Source organism: Haliaeetus albicilla, chromosome 14 (genome assembly GCF_947461875.1).
Source record: "Haliaeetus albicilla chromosome 14, bHalAlb1.1, whole genome shotgun sequence".
In the NCBI taxonomy this organism is placed as follows: domain Eukaryota; kingdom Metazoa; phylum Chordata; class Aves; order Accipitriformes; family Accipitridae; genus Haliaeetus; species Haliaeetus albicilla.
In genome coordinates this window covers 25,277,938-25,293,873 of record NC_091496.1, presented here as the reverse complement: position 1 = coordinate 25,293,873, position 15,936 = coordinate 25,277,938, and the positions used below count along the sequence as shown (strand labels likewise).

The 15,936-nt window shown below is 41.7% G+C and overlaps 1 protein-coding gene across 6 annotated transcripts in view; it reads left to right on the top strand.

Moving 5' to 3' along the window:
- Window positions 1-15,936, top strand: part of PTPRZ1 (protein tyrosine phosphatase receptor type Z1) — a 144,665-nt gene that overhangs the window by 61,021 nt on the left and 67,708 nt on the right. The window lies entirely within an intron of this gene.

The window sequence follows — 15,936 nt, the reverse complement described above, 5'->3', positions numbered from 1 at the left end:
GGGCACAAACTGAAACACAGGAGGTTCCCTCTGAACATCAGTAAACACTTTTTACCTGTGAGGGTGACTGAGCACTGATCAAGTTGCCCAGGGAAGTTGTGGAGTCTCCATGGTTGGAGATATTCAAAAACTGTCTAAACATGGTCCTGGAAAACTGGCTGTAGATGACCTGGTTTGAGCAGGGGGGTTGGACAATGACCTCCAGAGGTCCCTTCCACCCCCTGCCATTCTGTGGTTCTGTGATTCTGAGTAAGAATCTCACACTAAAGACAGGTCATTACTAAACTGGAGAAGGAAAGAAGTAACAAGAACATGGCAAGCTAAAAGATGACAAGGGCAAGTGAGTCTCAGTACAAGTTTGTATGGCAAGTCTCCACAGAATAAGAGTTTCAAAGACAACCACCAGTCAAGGAATTATTTATCACACTGCAGTGTGACAGGATATTAGCAAAAGTAGAAGCAATATAGAAAAAAAACCTCATTTTCAACAGATCTCCTGTGACTCACAGTCACAGACTGGCAGTATTTTCTGTGAAGTCAAAAACATCTTTTCATTGCAGAAACAATTCATGGAAGCTCCACTCACTGAGTCTTCTAGATTTGATGTTTCCCCACAGGGAGGTAGGCTGTACTGGAAACAAGAGATTCTGGGTATTATTCCAAGATAAAGCTGATTCTCATGAAGGGAAAGGTTGTTGCTGCCTACAGCAGAGAGAAATTATTAAAAAAAGGAGTTCACAATTACATATGCAAGAAGCTGTCTCTGCATTTTCTCAGAAACTTTCATTTACATAGTGCTTTTGCCTTGCTTTCCCACCCCCAAGCTCCCACCCTTTTCTAATCTAATGTGTTATTCCCTATCTTAGAATTGATGCAGAAGAGTCATATAATTCACCTACAGGGTTTTTTGATCAGCCCCTTCAGATTGAAATCTCTGTGTAAATGTCGTGCAAGTCATTCACAAATGAGACTAATCTTTTCATATCTTCAAAACTATACCAAGAGATATAGATTCAGTACTTGGGCTTTAGTATGCCTTGCCTGTGCGATATGCCTTAGCTAGAAACTCTGGCCTTGTATCTCCTCTTTAACCATCATAATCTTTGCCACACTTTCCACCCCAATTGCAATCAATGTGTACATTAGTCATTCACAGCTGCCCTGCTTAAGGAGAAGTCATACACAGGTTGTCAAAGAATGAGAGCACTGGCAGACTGACACATACACTGTGGTGTAGAGTGCACATGGTAAGCACAAGGGAAGTTCTTCCAGAAAAAAAAAAAAGAAAAAGAAAAAAAAATGTTTTAGAACAGTAAGTGGTTTGTTTATACTTTGCATAACCTAGGTGAGGTTTCCTTCTCTGATTTTCCTGATTATTATTTTTTTATATACAATCTGAGTTTCTTGTTTGAGAATATAGGAATTAGACGTCATTATTTGATATAGACTTTGGTTAATAGAGGTCTTGTGAAAATTTTTCACAATGACAACAATCAGCCATTGGGATAATCTCCCCAGGGAAGAGGTGGATTCCCCAACATTGGACACTTTTAAGATTCAGCTGGACAGGGTGCTGGGCCATCTTGTCTAGACCGTGCTTTTGCAAGAAGGGTTGGACCAGATGATCCCTGAGGTCTCTTCAAACCTGGTATTGTATGATTCTATGATTGAATAGTCATGGAAGTGTGTCAGAAATCTTGTAATGCATGCACTGCTATTTGGTGCTAAATCCCATATCGCATCCACTAGCCATTGTGCTGGAAGAGCAAATATAAACCAACTAGAAATTTATAATATTTAATTTGTAACAATTACTTGCCCTAATTGCTTTAGTAATAGTGGGGTTTGATTTGCCACAGAAATATGGTCTATTTATGTGAACAGACTAGTGATATGCAAGGTGTCTTGTGGCCATCGGTATATTTTGTGACCAGGATAGCTGGCTGCCCACGGATTTGGTTGTGGTACTGGGGCATAATTCAAAGGAGAACCAAAACACCAGAGAAATACTATAGAAGAATTAGACTCTGATTTAGGGTTTATGTGTGCCAGTGGAAGCTATATGTGGAATAATCTAAGCTGTGAATTTGAAATGTGGTAGTTATTTTGCAGTAATTTGCAGTGTAGACTTCTCAAGTGGACAAAGGGTTAGCGTGGCCCATTATAAAAGCACTGATAACTGAGGGACTGTAGCGAACATACATCTTCTCTTAAGTTCACAGTTCAAGGTTATGCACCTACATTAGGTGTCTAAACAACACAAGGGGGAGTTACTTGCCTCAGAATCTACCGATTAGCAGAAAGGTGCCTGTCTCATCCCATTTGTGTCATCCCTACCCTTTCCCTGTTGAATGCTCCAGCTGCTGGGCTACAAAATCAGCCTTCCCCCTCCTTCTTATGGCCCAATGATTCTTCAGTTTTTAGCCTCACCATGTCACAGCACTGGCGAGGTGAGTGAAGAGGACTTGTTCTCCACCCCTTTTCAATATTCTCAGGCCTTGTCATGGGAAATGCAAAATATGGATCATGAATAGTTTTTTTTTGGCTGAGGAGGGTATTTGACTCATGTTCTCCTGAATACATTGCCTGGATGTAGCTGCTGGAATATTGTAGTAAAATGGGCATCCACTTGAATGTTCTTGAATGGCAGGAGGTGCAGCTGCAGGGCTTTGCTTTCATCTTGGTGCTGTTGGCTGCACAGTCTGAGGATCACTAGGCGCATGCCAGCTAGGTCTGTGCCTTGGGAGATCATGGCAAGGGATGACTAGTCTGTGAATCCAAAATGGGCTTTGATTTTGGTTGCTCAGCTTAGTCAAACTGACAGTGCCTTAGGGCACAGGCAGTGACAGAGTGTTTAGGGAGCTTTTGGTGAAAATCTGGGAACCTATGAATTCTAACATGTCTTGGTCTCTTGAGCTTGATTAACTACATTTCAAGCAGCTGCACAGTAGGCATGTTTTGGGGAGATTTTGTCCTAGCAGCTTACAGACTTGGTTTTTTAGTTATGGCTGTCCAATTCCTTGCAGACTGAACAGAGAAGATTCTTGTCAGAAATTTTTTGGTCTGGAGTAACTCAATAATTGTAAGTGTGTTTTTCAAGATAACAAAATAACATTCAAGATAACACGTTTATAGTAGCATAATTTTTTTTTCCTGAGCATAAAATTGATCCTTTCCACCAGGAGGGAAAAGGAAAGGAGAAGCAGCAATAGATAAAATTTCACTAAAACTGAATCTGCTTGTATAGAAGCCCTCCACAAGTCTAGAAGTGTTGGGATTCTTGAATACTTGGGATTACTTGGTGCTGAAGTCACTTGTGTGCATCCAATCCCTTCTTAGGACTGGCTAATTTCCTTTATGTGAATGATAGCGTAACTCTGTGGCAGAATATAATTGCTCCTCTGCACTGGGGAAAGGTTTGATGGTTAGATGCTGTTAATGTGTTCAGGAGTACTATGTGTTCCTCTTGCTCCTGCCATAGTAACTTCCTGCTTAAAATAGATAAATGAACCAAGAAACATGCCTTCAATTTATCCAGCTGTGATAAAATATGCTAGATTTCTTCCTCATTGAATGGTTTACTTAGTAAAAAGAAATAAAGACTATATTTGCAGGTGGTAAAAAGTACCCTGCTGTGGTAGGTTGACCCTGGCTGGGTGCCAGGTGCCCACCAAAGCCGCTCTATCACTCCCCCTCCTCAGCTGGACAGGGGAGAGAAAATATAACAAAGGCTCGTGGGTCAAGATAAGGACAGTTTAATAAAGTGAAAGCAAAGAAAAACAAATGATGTTATTCGCTACTTCCCATCAGCAGGCGATGTCTGGCCACTTCCTGGGAAGCAGGGCTTCAGTACTCGTAGTGGTTGCTCTGGAAGATGAAAATGCCCCCCCTTCCATCTCCCTTTACTTAGCTTTTATAACTGAGCTGACATCATATGGTATGGAATATCTGTTTGGTTAGTTTAGGTCAGCTGTCCTGGCTATGTCCCCTCCCAAGATCTTGCCCAGCCCCAGCCTGCCATTGAGGGGGACGAAAATGTTGGAGAGACAGCCTTGACGCTGTGCCAGCACTGCTCAGCAGTAGCCAAAACACTGGTGTGTTATCAACACCTTTCTAGCTACCAATGCAGAGCACAGCACTATGAGGGCTGCTATGGGGAGAATTAACTCCATCTCAGCCAGACCCAATACACCTGCATATTTGATCCCTGGGTAACAATGTGAAGAAAGGAAGTAACATGCTTTTCTGGTCCTATTCTACTTTCCCATGTATGGAAGTGAAAGGAGAATATTTTTTTCTCCACAGAGAACAGAAAAAGAAAAATGATGACACAAATCTTCATGGAAGTTGATTATTTTATGTATTAGCCATAGATAAAAAGGAAAAAAAACCTAAGTACTAAGCCATTAAAGAGTATAGTGAATTTAAAGCAATATTGATACGAAAACTGGAATCCCCACTATGAACTTTTGACTCAGAGGGAGTAGGTTAGGTGACAGTTTCTATTTGTTTCTCCATACAAGCAGTGCTATGAATTAATTCCTAGTTTCAGAAAATATGAAGTAAAAAGCAGTGCTCCTAACAGCAGCAAGACATTTTGGGCCAGTTTTATCACCACGAGACTCACAGAGGGGCAAGAACTTAGTGGCTGACTGAAATAGATGTGAGACCACAATTGCCCAGATATGCATGAATTAAGTGTGTGCCTCTGTAGCAGTTAAATGCTGCTTCCATCCTCATTTCAAACAGTTTCCACTGTAGGATAGAATGGAAAAGCTGTGAAGGTAAATGCTAATAAGAGGTGTTACACCTACTGCTCAGTAGCTTTTAGGTATGCATTCTTAAGAATAACAACTCAGAATTGAAAGTGACTTTGAAAGTTCTTAATACTGAAAGATTTTAAAAACTGGTTGGCCCTTATTATAGATCTGCAAAGGAAAAACAGATTTGCAGAGCGTGTTTGTGAAAGAAATGCTTGAAAGAAATATCTACTGTGTAATTTACATAATGCTGTTATCACATCAAGGCTGGGTAAAACCTCACTCACTCGAAGAGTTGGTAAAGAATGTTTTTGAGGATATGATAGTCTCAAAAAAGGACTAATCACATAATAGTATTATTTAAATTTAACATGGAATATTGCCAGAGGAAGAGTCATATACATCCACTGACATTGCTATGGCAGTTCTGAAAGTATCTGTTGTAAAGTCTGTGGACAAAATAGAAACATAATGGTAACACTGAAATTATACTTGGTCCAAATAAAGTAATACCAGTAGTGCAGGAAGGTTTGTGGAATGTTAGGAGGGGGGTGGTTTTTAACATTTTTCAAAGGATTTTCTTTTAAGGGGAAAGGGAAAGAGAATTAAAGTTTTTGCTGCTGCAGTCAAAGTCCTTGCTAAACAGCCACTTTATGAACTAGAATTGGCTTTCTAAAGTAAACAGTAAAATATGATAAGAAATTGTGCAGATAAGCACACATACAACTATGGCTCTGTGTAAGAAATCCATATGGCTCAATACAGTACTATATAAAAAATTCCTGCCATCACCTCCTTTTACCCTTACCATTATGCAAACATAATATGTATTGAAATTCCCATAGAAGTGTGATACCAAATCCTGCTAAAGGATGCTAAAAAGAAATCCCACTTTCCTATGGTATTATGTTCTTCTGGAGATATGTAGGAGCTTCATTTTATAAGAATTGAAGCTCTGTGAAAATGAGAACCTGGGGAGCAAAAATAGAATTACTTCTATGTCCTTTTGGACATTAGGGTAATTTATCTGCTGGCAAATGCTGGGACTGACTGGCCCGTGATGTAATCCAGTAGTCTTTTATCCTTATATTTATCTTGCTTTGGTTTATTTCTGTCTAGTCCTTGCTTTTCATGACCTTTGTTATTCTTTACAGTTGAAATAAATGCCTTTTTGCTATTCAAGGGTAAATGCCAACCATTTTCATGGCTATTTGTGGGATTTTTGCATCCACAGTTCCACTCGTGTTGTTTAGTAGTGATTGTTTATGTATGCACAGGCAATCTGATCCAAAGCCCAGAGAACCTACTTGTGATTTATTTATATACTTCAGCAGGCTTTGGATCAGAACTTATGACTGTGGCCTTTATGAGACGTATTATTCTTATAGATAGGCTAGTACTGACAGAAGTTATTTTCTTAGGTGATAGCGACATAATAATGCACGTGTTTGGTAACAGGAAAAAGTGCCCCTGTGGCATACCACTACAGGACTTTTCATGGAACTAAACAGACTGCTCATTAACATTTAATAGTCCAGGAGGGAGGGAGGAAAGAGGGAAGAAAGAGAGGAAAGGAAGGAGGAAGGAAAGAGGGACGGGGGGAAGTGGAGTGGGGGAAGGAGGGAGGACATACCACACCAGGAGAGAAAAGGAAACCATAATGGTTTTCTCAGTGGGAGCCAATATTGTTAGATCTGTTGATCTGTTGAGAAGCTAAGAAGGAGGAAATTACATGCTCTATTTTAAAATTCATCATTGCATTTTGTTTCTGTACTGAGTGCCTGGTTCTGCCAACCCACAATAATTTCTAAAATACGGCAGAGTCTACCTTGTAGTAATGAGGAGTGAAAAGCGAAGACTGTCATAGTGCAATTCATTAGACTTAGATAGTGATCTGTACTCTGGTAAAAATGAGGTTTCTTGCTGTTAAAGATGGGTTTCATTGTGCTCATCTCCTGGGACTACATCAGCTATCACTTATCGGACAGACGCTAAATGCTGCACTTGCAGTAGATCATTGCTTCCTCTTTCTTTGCTCCAGCTGATGGTCCTTTAAAGTGCATTTTTTTTTTGGTCTGTTGAAAATTGGTGCAAGCTTTGAGTCTACACAATTTTTGTCATATGTAGCCATTGCATTTCTAATAGAATGGGACTTGCATGATAGGGGGCAGAGCGATATACCTCCATAAGCTTCATTTATGCCCATGTTCACCAACAGAAAGACGATATACATTCACTCGTTCTCTGTGCAGTAGCTGTAAGTTTGGGAGTAAGCTTTGCTTCCAGGAAGCTGAACTGTGATGGGGCTGTACCACGTTGGAAAGCTGTTGCTTTTATTTTGCAAATCAGGGTGGCTTTAGAGGACAAAGCCTGCAATGGTCCCATTTTATTCACCCTTCCTTGCTAGCAGTATGCCAAACAGCTCAAAAACAGGTGGGGAGTCCTCTTCTTGTGAAGAACCAAACAGGCATTTGACATTGCTATGACACAAAATTGACAGCTAATTTTATAATATCCAGCGTGAAAAAAGGTGGAGCTGTAGGGTATATGAAATGAAGTCACAGGCCATGTTCCTCAGTGCTGGCCAAAAGGCATTGCCTATTTCTTAGGCTAAAAGTGAGTCAGCTACATGTATTCCAGTTCTGTTTTCAGCTCTGGTTATTTGTGATCTTGGAATGATCTTTGTCACTCAACAGTGTTATATTCAGTTTCATGATCTTAAGTAATACTAAAGGTAAAGGAAATCCTTGCTACAACCTGAATTCCTCGGAGCAAGGTTTACAAGTATTCAGGGCTTCCAATTAGGGCTTCACATATTGTCAAAAATGAAATAAAAGCAGGAGGAAGAATGTGTATCTTTTTTTACTCTACATTTTCCCATTTGGCACCGAACCAAATTTCCTTCCTTAATACTTACCTGAAAAATATAGCTTAGATCTTAACTCTACATTAATTATAAAAAATTATGTGGCAAGTTTTCATTATATATTGCTACATGATTCTCTAGCAGCACTTATATGCAAATTCAGGAGCAACAGGATGAGAATAATAGAAAAGAGGTATCTTAAAAGGTTGACTGAATTTCTCCCATAATCCTTTTCCTAGTATAAACAGCTATCCCATTGAGTGCACTGCAAATGGAGCATCAGTGATAATCTGTATTTCTTTGGCATAGAAGTGTTCGATTATATATTTTCTGACTAGCCTGCAATGGCCAGATTTATCACGGAATGAAAGAAGGAGAAGAGGAACAGCAAACAGTTGCTATATTGAAAGAAAGCTGTCCATTGGCATTTATCCTCCTACGCGTTTTGCTCAGTAATTCACTTAGTCTGACTATGAATCATCAGACTGACTCCCAGGAAGAAAAATCACCAGACAGCCACTGTATTAATAATACTATTACAGTTTTCCGTTGTATCTCAACAACTGTAGTTTATTCTATCTGATGGGGGTTTTTTTCTGTGGGGATAAAGTGAAAAAAACAAAACATTTTTCTCACACAATTGCTTGTTGGTTATTTTATTGAGCAATGTCTCAGTGACATTGTAAAGGAAGCATAAAGTTTATGTTCAAATAAATAAACAAAAGATGAAAGAAAGGTCCGATAATCTGAAGATAACAAAACGTTTCACCAGAGTTTTCCTGACTCATCTTCTAAGTTAAATTTTAGTAAGGGGTAACTGGTCCAACACATTTTAGATGAGGAATAGAGAAGATTAACAGACCAGACTTCAGCTGAAGGCAAGTCAGTGCTGTGCCACCTTTTAGGGTATTCTCCTCGGGAAAAGTCCGTATTTGTCTGTGTTCATATAGTACATATTGTCTTTTTTGTGTGCACATACACACAATACAGAGAATACAATGTAGCAGATACAAAAAAGACAAATAAGGCACTAAACAAAATAATAGATTAGATGTTTTGGGCTTGCCTGAATGCATCTAGGTTGCAAAGCAACTAGAATTTTTTTGTTGATTCTGTTTGCTTTATTTGAAATATTACACCCTACAGTAAGAAAACGTATTGCATTCATTTCTCTGTCACCATATGTGTGCCAAAAAAAATCGTGGGATAAATATATTTGGCTCCTGCTCATTTAAAACCAAGTTACTTCATTAGTGTTGAACTTTTGAGAGTTTAAATGCTATTAAAGTTTTTTGGAGTGGCCATCCAGTTACTCTGTGGGCTGACTCTCTTTAATGTAACCAGTATAATTTCACTTTTGAACACTTGACCTAGACTTTGGCAAGCAATCCAGTCTTGGAAAACCCACAAGCAATTAAATCACTGAGACGGGCATAATAATTGGCTAAGCTCAAACCTGGAAGCCAAAATTCCTTCTCTGTAGCTGTGACTCTGTCCTGACAAGTAATTTCACAAGTTAAAGTCTGGGCTTTTTCAGTCTGAAGAATTTTTATAAACTTTATGAGACTGCTCATGAACAGGCTGTGGGGGTAGTTGGTGCTTTTGGAGGGGAAAAACACAAACTACAAAAATCCTTACAGTGAAGATCAAGATGAAGCAGAAGTGTTGTCTTCTAGTCAGTAATATGTAAAACTTAAACCTTCCATTTTTTTGATGACCAAATGTTTCCCTAGAATGCCATGTGTTATGTCGTGGCCTTTGTAATATGAGCTATGGTAACATTCACAAGATTAGTATTGGCAGTACTTCTCTCTTTGGGCCACTAGTACACTCATCCAGAATGTGAACTGAAATAATTCTTCTGCCGTGGAGGATTAGAGATTGCATTGTGCAACTTTTGGTAATAAGCTAAATGCCTTCACTATTAATGGTATGAAGCATCCTGAGGTTTGTTGATCTCCATCTCCTCTGTTCATCAAGTTGGGATGCACTATCTAAATAATGAAGCAGAAATAGAGAGGAAAAAAAAGAATAGCTCTACAGTTTGGTGGGTAGAGCAGTGTTGATTGGGCAGCTAAATTTAAACTTTGTCCCAGTACAAGTACCCACATCTTTTCATGGCCTTATTTCTGATTTCTCATATCTCAGATAAAATGTGTTTGCTCTAAACCCCCCCCCTTGAAATCACTTAACACTTCAAAGTGGTAAGTCAATAACATTTTTGATAAGGCAAATCCATTATTAACAGTCCACACAGAGGTGATATCCTTCATCTCCTATATGTGTCCAATTTATATTTATAAAAGTAATAATATCATTGTGAAAGCAAAAGCTGATGAAAAAGGGAGAGGAAGAAATTAAGTAGCAGTAAAGAATCCATCTCTCTTTTCTGCTGTCTTTCATCTATAATGTAAACCCTAGGATTCACATCAGTTTAAAGCATGAAATAATGAATGAGGTAGGAGCATGGAAGACCTGAATCAGACCTATGATTATTTCTGTACTACCCGTTATTGCCAGTTTGAGAAGCAGTGTTTATACTCTGTAACTCGTGGGAGTCTAAAACTTACATGGTGTTTTGGGTTTGTGTGGTGGGTTTTCGGTAGCGGGGGAGAGGCGGCAGGGCGGGCTCCTGTGAGAAGCTGCCAGAAGCTTCTTCCCCGGCTGGGAGTGGGCCCCGCCTCTGGGCCAGGCCGAGCCCGCCAGCGACGGCGGGAACACCTGAACAGAGGGAAGAGGGGGAACCTGCCGCAGAGAGGGGGTCGGGATGGGAGAGGAACCCCTCTGCGGACACCAGGTCAGGGAGGAAGGGGAGGAGGAGGCTGATGCCCCCGCAGCCCGCCGTGAGGCAAGATGGCAGGCTGAGGGGAGGAGGAGGCTGATGCCCCCGCAGCCCGCCGTGAGGCAAGATGGCAGGCTGAGGGGAGGAGGAGGCTGATGCCCCCGCAGCCCGCCGTGAGGCAAGATGGCAGGCTGAGGGGAGGAGGAGGCTGATGCCCCCGCAGCCCGCCGTGAGGCAAGATGGCAGGCTGAGGGGAGGAGGAGGCTGATGCCCCCGCAGCCCGCCGTGAGGCAAGATGGCAGGCTGAGGGGAGGAGGAGGCTGATGCCCCCGCAGCCCGCCGTGAGGCAAGATGGCAGGCTGAGGGGAGGAGGAGGCTGATGCCCCCGCAGCCCGCCGTGAGGCAAGATGGCAGGCTGAGGGGAGGAGGAGGCTGATGCCCCCGCAGCCCGCCGTGAGGCAAGATGGCAGGCTGTCCCCCCCCAGCCCACGGAGGGGAGCGGGGGAGCCGGTGCCCGCCTGCAGCCCGCGGGAAGGACTCCCCTTGGAGAAGTTGGTGGAGGACTGTCTCCCGCGGGAGGGAGGGACCCCCCGGTGGAGCAGGGGCCGGGTGAGGAGTCCTCCCCCCGAGGAGGAAGGAGCGGCAGAGACAAGGGGTGAGGAACCGACCCCAGCCCCCAGCCCCTGTTCCCCTGCGCCGCCGCCGCCGCCGGGGGGAGGAGGAGGAGGGAGAACCGGGAGTGGGGCTGAGGCGGGGAGGAGGGAAGGTCTTCTAAGGTTTGGGGTTGCTTCTTGTTATCCTACTCCGATTTGATCGGTGGTAAGTTAAATTGCTTTTGTTTTTCCCCAAGCTGAGTCTGGTTTTTGGTGAAGGATCCCTCCCTGTCCTTGTCTTGACGCACAAGCTTTTCGTTATTATATTTTCTCCTCCTCATCCCACGAGGCTGGGGGGGGAAGAGTGAACGAGCGGCTTCATGGTGCTTTGTTGCCAGCTGGGCTTAAGCCACGACACATGGCCTTATATTGTATCCTTATTTCTATCTAACAGTAGATATCTAACAGCGATGATGTTAACCTCCCTGTGTTGCAAAGCTTATGCTTGTGAAGGAAGTATGGCTTCTTCACCAGTATTTAAAGCATTTCTTTTTCTCTAACTGTCATTAAAGCTAGAGCTTCTTAGAGTTCCTGAGGGGGCACATGCTAGGAGTATGCCCATTCAGGAGAAACATGATCCTAATAAGAGCTAAGAAGGCAAACTCTGTGATGGCAATACAACAGTTACTAAAGTGAAGTGCTGGGAAGTAGAATTTTCCAAGTAAAACATATCTCCTTACTAACGCAATTATTTGACATCGTTATTAATCCCGTAAAGTCTAAAGTGTTATTTTGAAGGTTGTATTTCCTCAGAAACTGCATCCATATTCAGTATGAAGAAGAAATGATGAGTGTTTGTTTTGGGTATTCAGAATCCCACTCATTGAATTTGAGGTTTGCATTTAAATTCTTTCTGTATAAAGATAACTTTCCATTGATTTAAAAAGATATCTTCCATTTTTCATGAACTGTATATTACATTCAGCCAGTACCGATACATGGTAGCGAACAGCAGTACTCATAATTAACGTTTACAGCCCAGCAGACCCACACGTAGTAGTGTGTGAGCACACTGAGAAACCCCTCTCCTGGCAAGTTGCTGCGAGGACCACAGCCCACTCAGTTTCACAGCTTGTCTTCAGCCCTCCTCACTCTTTCCACTTGCATAGGATACCGACACACAGAGAGTTGTTTGACAGATGCTTTTCTTTCAAGTGTTTTTACAAAAGACAGAAGTGCAGTAACACCTTGTGGGCCAGATCTTCTAAAGACAGCAGCAGATAGAAGTGAAGTACGGAATGAGAATTGGATGCTTGTTGCAGGGATGGGATCACTGGGGCTAAGGATGAGGAGGAGAATTAGGTATGAACATTTCCTAGAAATAAAGAGTAGGAATGTTTTCTTTGGACATTCTGCCCTGGGCAAGAGAGGTAAAGGTTATGGTATAGGCAGTCTACCATTAACTTGTAATTTGCTTTGTTTGGGCTCGTTTTCATTCACTGTGAATTGTCAGTTACTTTTTCAAAGCTGACAGCTTTGACAAACATTGCTTCCTCTGTGCACTCTTCAAGATATATCATGCACATTTTTATTCTCCTCAGATTTCCAACACACAGTTTGGAGGAATTCATTTTCAAAGCTCAGTTTCAACAATATTTTTCAAAATGGCTGGCATGGCTTTGATTTATGATTTCCATCATAACACCTACAGTAAAACAATCTGCTCTTGTTTAAAAACATTTGGTTCTTTCGCTTTTAGTTTGGCTTTCTGCAAGTCATGTAAACTGCAGCAGTTTCACCACCTGCTGCCTACACCAGATGCATTTACGTTAATGCTTTAGTTCAGATCGGGAGTGGACTTCTGAAGCAAATCTCCTGGCTGCACCCTGCTTGCCAAGCTTTGGTTCACCAGGTAGAGTTGTCTCACAGTGTGTGACGTGGGTTCATCTCAACTGATACTAAACAGGAGACGTGCTGCAGGAACATACGTAATGCACTTCACCAGCTGATGGGCATTCAGCCCATGGGACCAAACAGAGCTAGGCTGAGGTAAAAACCTTCTGAAAGATGGATGGTATGGACATCTGGTCCTCAACCCCAGCGGTTTCACTCTATAAAACCCACTCATTGGTCTGCACTACTTACTAATATAGACACACCATTATCTGCTCCAACATTTGCAGAATTTATGCATAAACATCTATTTTGCTGCTCAAATGTAATTTGGATCATCACAAGTGAACTCCAGTTCTTTCTGAAATTCCCCATGTTCCTGCCCCAGACTGGAGCCTGCCAATGATTTCCTGTACATTGAATTCCATAGCTTTTGATCAATGTTGCAACTTCTCAGTAGTTATGCAAGTGTGATTTTCCTCTTGACATGCAAAATGAACACAGGTCTTGTTCCTCGTTACTGAGCTCAATATAATTTTTACCTTAGAAAGAGAGCTTCTACATTGCCTGTGTTCCTCAGTGCTGAGATCGCTTGTACTTCTGCAGTCCTTTGCTTATGTAGCTTTTTCAGCTACACCAGCTGCTGGACCACAAAGAAGAAAACTGGTTAAAAGTTGTCAAATACCTATTCAGATTTGCCAGCGGGAGTGTTGATTTGGAGCATTCAGTTAATTTGTTGTAGCTGGAAGTCTTCTCTCTTGTCCTCTGCAACCATTAAATACTTTTTTTATTTGTCCTTGGTTGATTTCAAGCTATCATTCATACAGATAGGATAGACACTTTTCTTTTTGTCGGCCAGAGAGTAGCTGAAACAGTATTTGCATCTTTTTTGTACATAGCATACATAGATCAGCTTCTTCCTGTGACTATTGGTGAGTGTATGGCAATATGTAATTACATGAAAGTCACTGTTTTAAAACTTTCTTCAGGGCATAAAGATTCATGGATGCTGTAAGATTTCAGTAAGGTGTAAACAACGAAGTTATGAATGGAGAATCCGTTTATTATAATCACTTACTTGACTGAATTGCCTTTGTTTCTACCCAGAGAAAAGGCATAACATTATCAAATCTTTTTAGCAAGATCATCTCATAGGTTTGAGGCCTTTCTGGGGGACAGGAAATAATGTTCTTCATCTCACCAAGCCTTCTAATTTCCCTCATTTCTTTCTGGCAATACTTATGAAAAGCTTCACATCCAGACTGAAAGAAAAAACTTTCTTGGCCGGGCCACAGCATTGCCGTACTGCCTACAGCCAGCATCCTACATAACTCCACGTGCCCTGGCTCAGGACGTTGTGACGGATTACAGTGTTGGCATGACACTGTCTTCTGGGATGAGCTAAGATTACTAATGTTATCATTAGCTTCATGCTAGGGATTTGTTACATTATACACTGAGGCACAGATAATGACTATCAAGTCAAAGAATTTACATTCTACATAACAAAACCACAAAATATGAAACCAGGAAACTTGGAAGGAGATTATAGTTTCTCTAATTTTAATGTATTTGTTTTAATTGGACGTGATAGTGGATAGTAGGAAATTTAAAGGGAAAATGCAAAAATGGGATATTTGCATTCATCAAAAGAAGCATGGAAGAAAGTAGCCAAAAGTACACTAGTGGGAGAGAGAAAAGAGTCGTATTTTCAGTCAGTTCTAATGTCAGTGGTGAAAAGAGCAGAATAAGGGGAATGCATGTTGGGAAAAGATTCATGATGATGTTCTGAAGGAGAGACTGCAGGTGAGCAATGGGAGTGGGTATGTCAGTGGAAAGAGAAAGGAGATTTCTACTGCCTTGGGGCAACAGCAGGAGCCTGGGGAAGTCTTGGGCTGTAGCAAAAAGAAGGAGCAAAAGAAACAGAGCACGGAGTGGGGAGCGCAGCCTAACTCCGAGGGATGGGCATGGGCAGCTAGTCTGGCCGAAACTGGCAGAGACTTTCAAAGAGCCAGGCAGAGCTCTGAAGAGTTTGCTGCAGCTTGGAAAATCACCGAGCTGGCTGAAAGCAGACCTGGAAACAAGGGCCTGTCTGCAAGGATGCACAGGGCAAGCCAAGAATTGTTATTTCTGTCCTGTCTGACCATGTTTGAGGGCTCTTCTGTTTACAAAGTTAATTATTCTTGTTTGTATTTAAATAAAATTGGCTTTCTTGGTTTTAAAAGCCTTCAATATTTGTTAGAAAATTCACTGTAGACTATCTGAGCAGATTAATCTCCAAGTTTTGGTTGGCTTGGGCTCACAATTTCTTAAGGGAAGCTTTTGAGAGAGAAGGTGAAATATTAGCCACTCTTTTCTTATGAAAAGCACATTAGAAATCAGGATATTGCATTATTTGCCCGGGTGATAAACTGTAACTGGCAGCTAATGTCCAGGAGAAGCGTGACTTGAGGAGGAGCTGGAAGCTTACCCCGTGTGCCATTCCCAAGGGGACCACTGCTTGCTTGGTACAGGGCTCTAATCCCCACCTGCAGGATATTCAGATTCATAACCTTATGACTTAAACTCATTTTGGTTTGCTTGGCTGTTGTGCCTAACAGTTTCTTCTGTTGCTGTTTACAAGAAGTAAATGGGTTTATATATCATCTGACCTGCAGTACTTCTGTTGCGGCAAGGTGATATTGGTAACTTGCTTGACTTGATACTTGTTGAATAATTTAGCTCAGGTTTGTTTCTAGGTAGCTAGCTATCCAGATTAGCATCTTGTATTACTGCCTATTGTCATGGTTACAGGACTGGCTGCATCTCTTCTCCCCTCTCTGAGTTTTCTGAGTGCAATATGAGCGCTGTCCTTACCTGGGGTACAATATAGCAAATCTTCTGCTGACAGACTTGGCTGTAGCACAGCAGCTTTTAAATGAGCACTGGCTTATTTCAGCATGTCTAATAGAATTCAAATGTGTGCATTGGATGCACTAATATTAGCTCTTAACTACTAGTAAGTGGGAAGCTAACTGAAGCAATTATACTTTCTTAGGTCTG